The sequence below is a fragment of the Papio anubis genome, chromosome 11, assembly GCF_008728515.1.
Source record: "Papio anubis isolate 15944 chromosome 11, Panubis1.0, whole genome shotgun sequence".
Classification (NCBI taxonomy): Eukaryota; Metazoa; Chordata; class Mammalia; order Primates; family Cercopithecidae; genus Papio; species Papio anubis.
Window position 1 is genome coordinate 103,325,093 of NC_044986.1, and position 9,018 is coordinate 103,334,110.

Below are 9,018 nucleotides of genomic sequence, written 5' to 3' on the forward strand. Positions count from 1 at the left end.
TGTGTGAATCTGAGTAAACTCTTGCAAATTTTTTATGTTTGAAATAATTTTCCAAATAACAGTTTAAAAATTGGAGTTTAAAAATCCTAAAAGTTATCTTTCACTCCCATCTCCTCTTCCAAGGAGTAAGCCAATATTAACAGTTTTATATGTGTATTTCTAGATCCATGTCTATGGTTTTTTTTTTGTGGTAAAATATATATAACATAAAATCTACTATTTTTAAGTGCACAGTTTAGTGCATTAAATACAAAAATCTGGAGCTCTTCTTGAATTTGTGTGTCATCCTTGTTCAGGGGCCAAGTCAATTTTGTCTGTATTATTCCAATTTTGTCTGTATTATTGCTGCTGAAGCAAGTACTCCATGCATTTTTAAACATACATGTTCCAATATTATAAATGTAACCATATTGTACCAAAAAAGAGAATGAAAAAGAAAGATGTTCCTAGTAAAATGAGAACAACTATGTCATCACCAGCAGAACTGCAGAAATGTTAAAGGAATCTCTTCAGTCAGAAAGAAAATAACTGATGAAAATCTTAATTCACACAATGTAATAAAGAACACTGAAAATGGCAAATATAAAAACATTTTTTTCCTACTTAATCTCTTTAAAAGATATTTGACTACTTAAAGCAAACATAACAAAGTCTGTGGGGTTCATTATCTACATAGAAGTAAAATATGTTACAACTATGACACAGGACAAGAGGAGCAGAATGAAAGTATGCTGTTGTAAGTTTCTTATATGTCATGTGAAATGATACAATGTTATCTGAAAGTAGACTGTGATTAGTTAAATATTGTAAACCCTAGAGCATCCACTAAAAAGAAACCATACAAAAGAAGTATTGCTAGTAAGCCGATAGTGGAGAGAAAGTAGAATCTAAAAAGTATTTGATTAATACAAATGAATAAAGGAACAAAGGAAAAAGAACACATAAAATAGATGGGACAAAGGGAAAACAAATATCAATATGGTAAATTAAAACCCAACTATATCAATAATTCTATTGAATGTAAATGGTGTAGACACTCCATCAAAAGACTGTCAGATTGGATGAAAAAGCAAGACCTAACTATATGTATATTGTCAATAAGAAACTGACTTTAAATATAAAGACACGGACAGGTTAAAAAAAGAATAACAAAACATTCCCGAAAATGTTACAAAAAAGTAAAAGAATGTCATGCAAGCATTAAGCAAAAGTAAGAGAACTGGCTATATTAATATTACACAAAGTAGATTTCGTATTAGGGGATCATAATGGGAAGCGGATCAGAAAACACAACAATGCTCACAGAGCTTCAAAATATATGAAGCAAAAACTGAGAGTAAAAGAAGAAATAGACACAAGTACAGTTATAAACTTCAACACTCCTCTCTCAATAATTGTTAAAATATGTGGGGAGAAAACCAGTAAGGATGCATGAAACTTGAACAACACTACTAACTACTTAAATTCATTGGCATTTATAAAACGCTCACCCAACAACTGCAGAATAAACATTCTTTTCAAGTGTACATGGAGAATTTATCAAGATAGACCATATTGGGTCCATAAAACAAGTCTCAATACAATTTAAAGGATTAATTTCTAAAATATATTCTCTGACACCAATAAAAAAATCACAAGTGAAATAAGAAAATATTTTGAATGGCATGAAAATGAAAGCGTATTCCCACACAAATAAAAAGTTTGGGAATCATTTAAAGCAGTGCTAAAAAGGAAATTTATAACTTTTTTTTTTTTTTTTTTTGAGACTGAGTCTCACTCTGTCACCCAGGCTGGAGTGCAGTGACACAATCTTGGCTCACTGCAACCTCCACCTCCCGGATTCAAGCAATTCTCCTGTCTCAGCCTCCTGAGTAGCTGGGACAGGCACGCGCCACCACACCTGGCTAATTTTTGTGTTTTCAGTACAGACAGGTTTTCACCACGTTGGCCAGGCTGATTTTGAACTCCTGATCTCAGGTGATCCAACCGGCTTGACCTCCCAAAGTGCTGGGATTACAGACATGAGCCACCACACTCGGCCAGAAATTGATAACTTTAAATACTTATGTTGGAAAGTAGAAAACTTTATAACTAAATGTCTACGTTTCCACCTTAAGAAAATAGAAAAGAACAATTTAACCCAAAGTAAGCGGAAGGGAAGAAATAACCAGAAATCAATAGAATAATAAATGGACAAACAGTAGAGAAAATCAATGAAAATAAAAGCCAGTCTTTTAGAACACAGCTGGTAAATCTTTAGCCAACTTAAGAAAAATAGATAAAGAACACACAATTACAAGTACCCAGAATGAACAATTTCTATGCCCTACTAAAAGGATAATAAAGAAATGTTATGAATAAATTTAAAACAATAAATTGATCAAATTCAATAAAAATACATTCCTTGAAAGATCAGAACAACTAAAACTCACTCAAAGAGAAATAATTTAAACACCCCTATTTATATTAAAGAAAGTGAAGTTGTAGTCATAAACCTTTCTACAAAGAAAACCCGGCCGGGCGCGGTGGCTCAAGCCTGTAATCCCAGCACTTTGGGAGGCCGAGGCGGGTGGATCACGAGGTCAGGAGATCGAGACCATCCTGGCTAACATGGTGAAACCCCGTCTCTACTAAAAATACAAAAAACTAGCCGGGCGTGGTGGCGGGCGCCTGTAGTCCCAGCTACTCGGAGGCTGAGGCAGGAGAATGGCGTGAACCTGGGAGGCGGAGCTTGCAGTGAGCCGAGATCGCCACTGCACTCCAGCCTGGGTGACACAGCGAGACTCCGTCTCAAAAAAAAAAAGAAAACCCATAGATTCAGAGGCTTGACTGATTAATTCTACCGAATGTTTAAGAAAGGAATAAAACCAATCCTGCACAAAAGCAAAGAAAGAAGACTTTCCAGTTCATTTTATGTGGCTAGTTTTACCCTGATAACACTAGAAAAAGAAATTTAAAAGGTAGAAAACTACAGACCAACATTTCTTATGAACACAGACACAAAAATCCTTAACAGAATTTCAGTAAATCAAATCCAGCTACATATAATAAAATAATACATCATGAACAAGTGGGGTTTATGCTAGAAATGGAATATTGAGTCAACATGCAAAAATCAATAAATATAATTCATCATACTAGCAGACTAAAAAGGAGAAACCATATGATTCATATGGTTTCATCTTAAAAGGTGCAGAAAAACATTTGACAAATTTCAACACCCATTCATAATCTAAAACAAACAAAAAAACCCTTAGCAAACTAGAAATAGGAGAAAACTTTCTCAATGTGATAGAGGAAATTCACCAAAAACCTACAGCAAATGCCATAATTTAAAACAGAATTATTTTATCCTAAAATTGGGAAGAAGGCAAGCTGTTCCCTCTTGTCACTTCTATTCAATGCAAGTTTCCAGTTAATGTTATAAGGCAAGAAACCAAAATAAAAGTCCTATCTTTTAGAGACACAACAAAAAAAGAGAATTTCAGACCAATATCCCTGATGAAAATCGGTGCAAAAATCCTCAATAAAATACTGGAAAACCGAATCCAGCAGCACATCAAAAAGCTTATCCACCATGATCAAGTGGGCTTCATCCCTGGGATGCAAGGTTGGTTCAACATATGCAAATCAATAAATGTAATCCAGGATATAAACAGAACCAAAGATAAAAACCATATGATTATCTCAATAGATGCAGCAAAGGCCTTTGACAAAATTCAACAGCCCTTCATGCTAAAAACTCTCAATAAATTCAGTGTTGATGGAACATATCTCAAAATAATAAGAGCTATTTATGACAAACCCACAGCCAATATCATACTGAATGGGCAAAAACTGGAAGCATTCCCTTTGAAAACTGGCACAAGACAGGGATGCCCTCTCTTACCACTCCAATTCACACAATGTTGGAAGTTCTGGCCAGGGCAATCAGGCAGGAGAAAGAAATAAAGGGTATTCAGTGAGGAAAAGAGGAAGTCAAATTGTCCCTGTTTGCAGATGACATGATTGTATATTTAGAAAACCCCATTGTCTCAGCCCAAAATCTCCTTAAGCTGACAAGCAACTTCAGCAAAGTCTCAGGATACAAAATCAATGTGCAAAAATCACAAGCATTCTTATACACCAATAACAGACAAACAGGGAGCCAAATCATGAGTGAACTCCCATTCACAATTGCTTCAAAGAGAATAAAATACCTAGGAATCCAACTTACAAGGGATGTGAAGGACCTCTTCAAGGAGAACTACAAATCACTGCTCAATGAAATAAAAGAGGACACAGAAAAATGGAAGAACATTCCATGCTCATGGATAGGAAGAATCAACATTGTGAAAATGGCCATATTGCCCAAGATAATTTATAGATTCAATGTCATCACCATTAAGCTACCAATAACTTTCTTCACAGAATTGGAAAAAAACTACTTTAAAGTTCATATGGAACCAAAAAAGAGCTCACATTGCCAAGACAATCCAAGCCAAAAGAGCAAAGCTGGAGGCATCACGCTATCTGACTTCAAACTATACTGCAAGGCTACAGTAACCAAAACAGCATGGTACTGGTACCAAAACAGAGATATAGAAAAATGAAAGAGAACAGAGCCCTCAGAAATAATACCACACATCTACAACCATCTGATCTTTGACAAATCTGACAAAAACAAGCAATGGGGAAAGGATTCCCTATTTAATAAATGGTGCTGGGAAAACTGACTAGTTATATGTAGAAATCTGAAACTGGATCCCTTCCTTACACCTTATACAAAAAATTAATTCGAGATGCATTAGAGACTTAAATGTTGGACCTAAAACCATAAAAACCCTAGAAGAAAACATAGGCAGTACCATTCAGGACATAGGCATGGGCAAGGACTTCATGTCTAAAACACCAAAAGCAACAGCAACAAAAGCCAAAATTGACAAATGGGATCTAATTAAACTAAAGCACTTCTGCACAGCTAAAGAAACTACTGTCAGAGTGAACAGGCAACCTACAGAATGGGAGAAAATTTTTGCAATCCACTCATCTGACAAAGGGCTAATATCTAGAACCTACTAAGAACTCAAATAAATTTACAAGAAAAAAAAACCCCATCAAAAAGTGGGTGAAGGATATGAACAGACACTTCTCAAAAGAAGACATTCATACAGCCAACAGACACATGAAAAAATGCTCATCATCACTCGCCATCAGAGAAATGCAAATCAAAACCACAATGAGATACCATCTCACACCAGTTAAATGGCAATCATTAAAAAGTCAGGAAACAATAGGTGCTGGAGAGGATGTGAAGAAATAGGAACACTTTTATACTGTTGGTGGGACTGTAAACTAGTTCAACCATTGTGGAAGACAGTATGGCGATTCCTAAAGGATCTAGAACTAGAAATACCATTTGACCCAGCCATCCCATTAGTGGGTATATACCCAAAGGATTATAAATCATGCTGCTGTAAAGACACATGCACATGTATGTTTATTGTGGCACTATTCACAATAGCAACAACTTGGAACCAACCCAAATGCCCATCAGCGACAGACTGGATTAAGAAAATGTGGTACATATAGACCATGGAATACTATGCAGCCATAAAAAAGGATGAGTTCAGCTGGGCGTGGTGGCTCACGCTTGTAATCCCAGCACTTTGGGAGGCCCAGGAGGGCAGATCACGAAGTCAGGAGATTGAGCCCATCCTGGCTAACACAGTGAAACCCCATCTCTACTATAAATACAAAAATTAGCAAGGCATGGTGGTGGGTGCCTGTAGTCCCAGCTATTCGTGAGGCTGAGGCAGGAGAATTGTGTGAACCCAGGAGGCTGAGCTTGCAGTGAGCCGAGATCGTGCCACTGGACTCTAGCCTGGGCAACAGAGCAAGACTCCATCTCAAAAAATAAAAAAAAAGACGAGTTCATGTCCTTTGTAGGGACATGGATGCAGCTGGAAACCATCATTCTCAGCAAACTATCACAAGAACAGAAAACCAAACATCGCATGTTCTTACTCATCTGTGAGAATTGAACAATGAGATCACTTGGACTCGGGAAGGGGAACATCACACACCAGGGCCTGTTGTGGGGTGTGGGGAGGGGGAAGGGATAGCATTAGGAGATATACCTAATGTAAATGAAGAGTTAATGGGTGCAGCACACCAACATGACACATGTATACATATGTAACAAACCTGCATGTTGTACACATGTACCCTAGAACTTAAAGTACAATAATAAATAAATAAATAAATAAATAAATAACCCTATCTTTGGAAATATACATGTAAAACTGTCATTATGCACTGGCAACGTGGCTGTTGATACAGAAAATCCTAAGGAACCCACCAAAAAGTAACCACAGCTGACTAAGGAGCAAATTTAAACAAGGTCACAGGATACAAGGTCAACACACACAAATCAATTATATTTCCATATGGTAGCAACAAACAATTGGAAATTTACATTTTAACAATGTGTTTAAAATGGCATCACAAGATATGATTTATTTAGAAATAAGCATAACAAAATAATGATGGTATATATAGTATATATATAGTAACCAAATCAGCCTTTTCCTTTTCAGCAGTTTTCAGTTATCTATAGTCAACTGCAATCCAAAAATATGAAGATATTTTGAAAGAGAGACCACATTCACACAACTTTTATTACAGTTTATTGTTATAATTCTTCTTTTATTATTAGTTACTGTTACTCTCTTACTATGCCAAATTTATAAATTCAACTTTATCATAGGTAAGTAGATATTAAACAAAAATAGGATATATAGGGGTCAGTACTCTCCATAGTTTGAGGCATAGCTGGAGTTACTAGAACGTGTCCTCTGCAGATAAGGGTAGGCAACTGCACAGAGAAAAGTCCAAGACTTTGCTGAGATAAATTAAAGAATATCTCAACAAATAGTGAGACATACATGTTCATAGTTCAGTTGATTTGGTATTATTAAGATGCCAATTCTCCCTAAATTGTGAGTCAGTGCTATCCCAATCAAAATCAAGCTGAATTTTTTACATAGAAATTTATGTAGAATTGCAGGCGGGGCGTGGTTGCTCATGCCTATAATCCTAGCACTTTGGGAGGCGGAGGCAGGCAGATCACCTGAGGTCAGGAGTTCAAGACCAGCCTGGCCAACATGGTGAAACCCCTAAAAATACAAAAATTAACCAGGTGTGGTGGCGTGCTCCTGTAACCCCAGCTACTCAGGAGACAGGCAGGAGAATCGCTTGAACCCGGGAGGCAAAGGTTGCTGTGAGCCGAGATAGCACCACTGCACTCCAGCCTGGGCGATGGAGCGAGACTCTGTCTCAAAAAAAAAAAAAAAAAGAAAAAATACATTTATGTAGAAATGCAGAATCCTAGAATAAGCAAAACAATTTTGAAAAAAAAAAAAGAGAACAATCACTGGTCAATTTCAAGGCTTACTGTAAAGCTAAAATAAGACAGTGGGATGTTAGCATAAGCATAGACATATAGATCCATGAAACTGAGAGTTCAAAAATAGGCCCACACATAAATGGTCAATTGGTTTTCAGTTTTTAATAAAAGTACTAAGGTATCAAAAGGGAAACGGTGGTTCTTTCTTTCTTTCTCTTTCTTTCCTCTTTCTTTTTTCTTTCTTTCTTTTTCTTTCTTCTTTCTTTCTCTCTCTCTCTCTCTCTCTTTTTTTTTAAACAGGGTCTTGCTCTATTACCTAGGCTAGAGTTCAGTGGCATGATCACAGCTCCCTGTAGCCTCAACCCCTCGGACTCAGTTAAGAAAGTAATACGGTTAAGAAAGTAAAATACAGTTAAGAAAGTAAAAAGGCAAAACACAGATTAGAAAAAAAACTTGCAAAATATATATCTAAATAAAGGACTTATATCCAGAATTTGTAAAGAATATCAAGCTTCAATAATGAGGCACATTACTTGATTTTTTTAATTGGTAAAAGACTTGAATAGACATTTCCCCAAAGAAGATATACTAATGGTAAGAAAAGCACATCTAAAAAATACTCAACACTATTAATCAGGAGGGAAATGCAAATAAGACCACAATGGGCTACCGCTACACACCCTGTACAATGGCTAAAATTGTTTGAATTGGCAATATCAAATGTTGACAAGGTTGTGAAGCACCTGGGACTCTCATACACTGCTAATAGGAATGCAAAATGGTCCAGCCACTTTGGAAAAGTGTGTCAGTTTCTTATGAAGTGAAATATGTATTTACCATATCATTCTGCAATTCTATTCCTAGATATTAACCCAAGAGAAATGAAAATGTATGTTCACTTGAAGACATAAATGTTCATAACAGCTTTCTTCATAATAATCCCAAACTGGAAGCCCATCAAAGGTCATCAGCAAGTGTATGGAAAAGCAAATTGTAGCACACCAGCTGGCAATATAAAGGAACAAACAGACACATGCAACAACATACCACAATACACCACAATACATTATATTTTGCTTGTTATTGTTTTTACTTCCCCTCCCACCACACTTCTACCACTGTAAACTCCTTGAAATCAGGAATCATTTCCTCTTTTCCGTCATATTTCCAGTGCCTAGCACAGGACATGATACATAGTGGGCACCCAGTAAATATTTGTTGCCCATGAAGTTCTTATTTACGCCAGATCTGCCTGTATAGTCTCAGGCAATGGGTTCTTTTCTCATGCACTCTGTCTTGGGGAAGACAACTAATTCATTTTCCTATAATAGTACACTAACTCGGGCTGGGCGCAGTGGCTCTCAGCTGTAATCCCAGCACTTTGGGAGGCCAAGGCAGGTGGATCACCTGAGGTCAGGAGTTTGAGACCAGCCAGACCAACATGGTGAAACCCATCTCTACTAAAAATACAAAAATTAGCCAGGCATAGCAGCAGACACCTGTAATCCTAGCTACTCGGGAGGCTGAGTCAGGAGAATCACTTGGACCGGGAGGCAGAGGTTGCAGTGAGCCAAAACGGCACCATTAACTCCAGCCTGGGCGACAGAGTGAGACTCTGTCTCAAAAAAAAA

General features: G+C 37.0%; 1 non-coding gene across 1 annotated transcript; it reads right to left on the reverse strand.

Moving 5' to 3' along the window:
* Positions 1 to 251: 251 nt before the first annotated feature.
* LOC116269560 lies at positions 252 to 357 on the reverse strand. Its single transcript, XR_004177185.1, has one exon. It is a non-coding gene; the product is annotated as a U6 spliceosomal RNA (small nuclear RNA).
* Between the last annotated feature and the right edge of the window lie 8,661 nt (positions 358 to 9,018).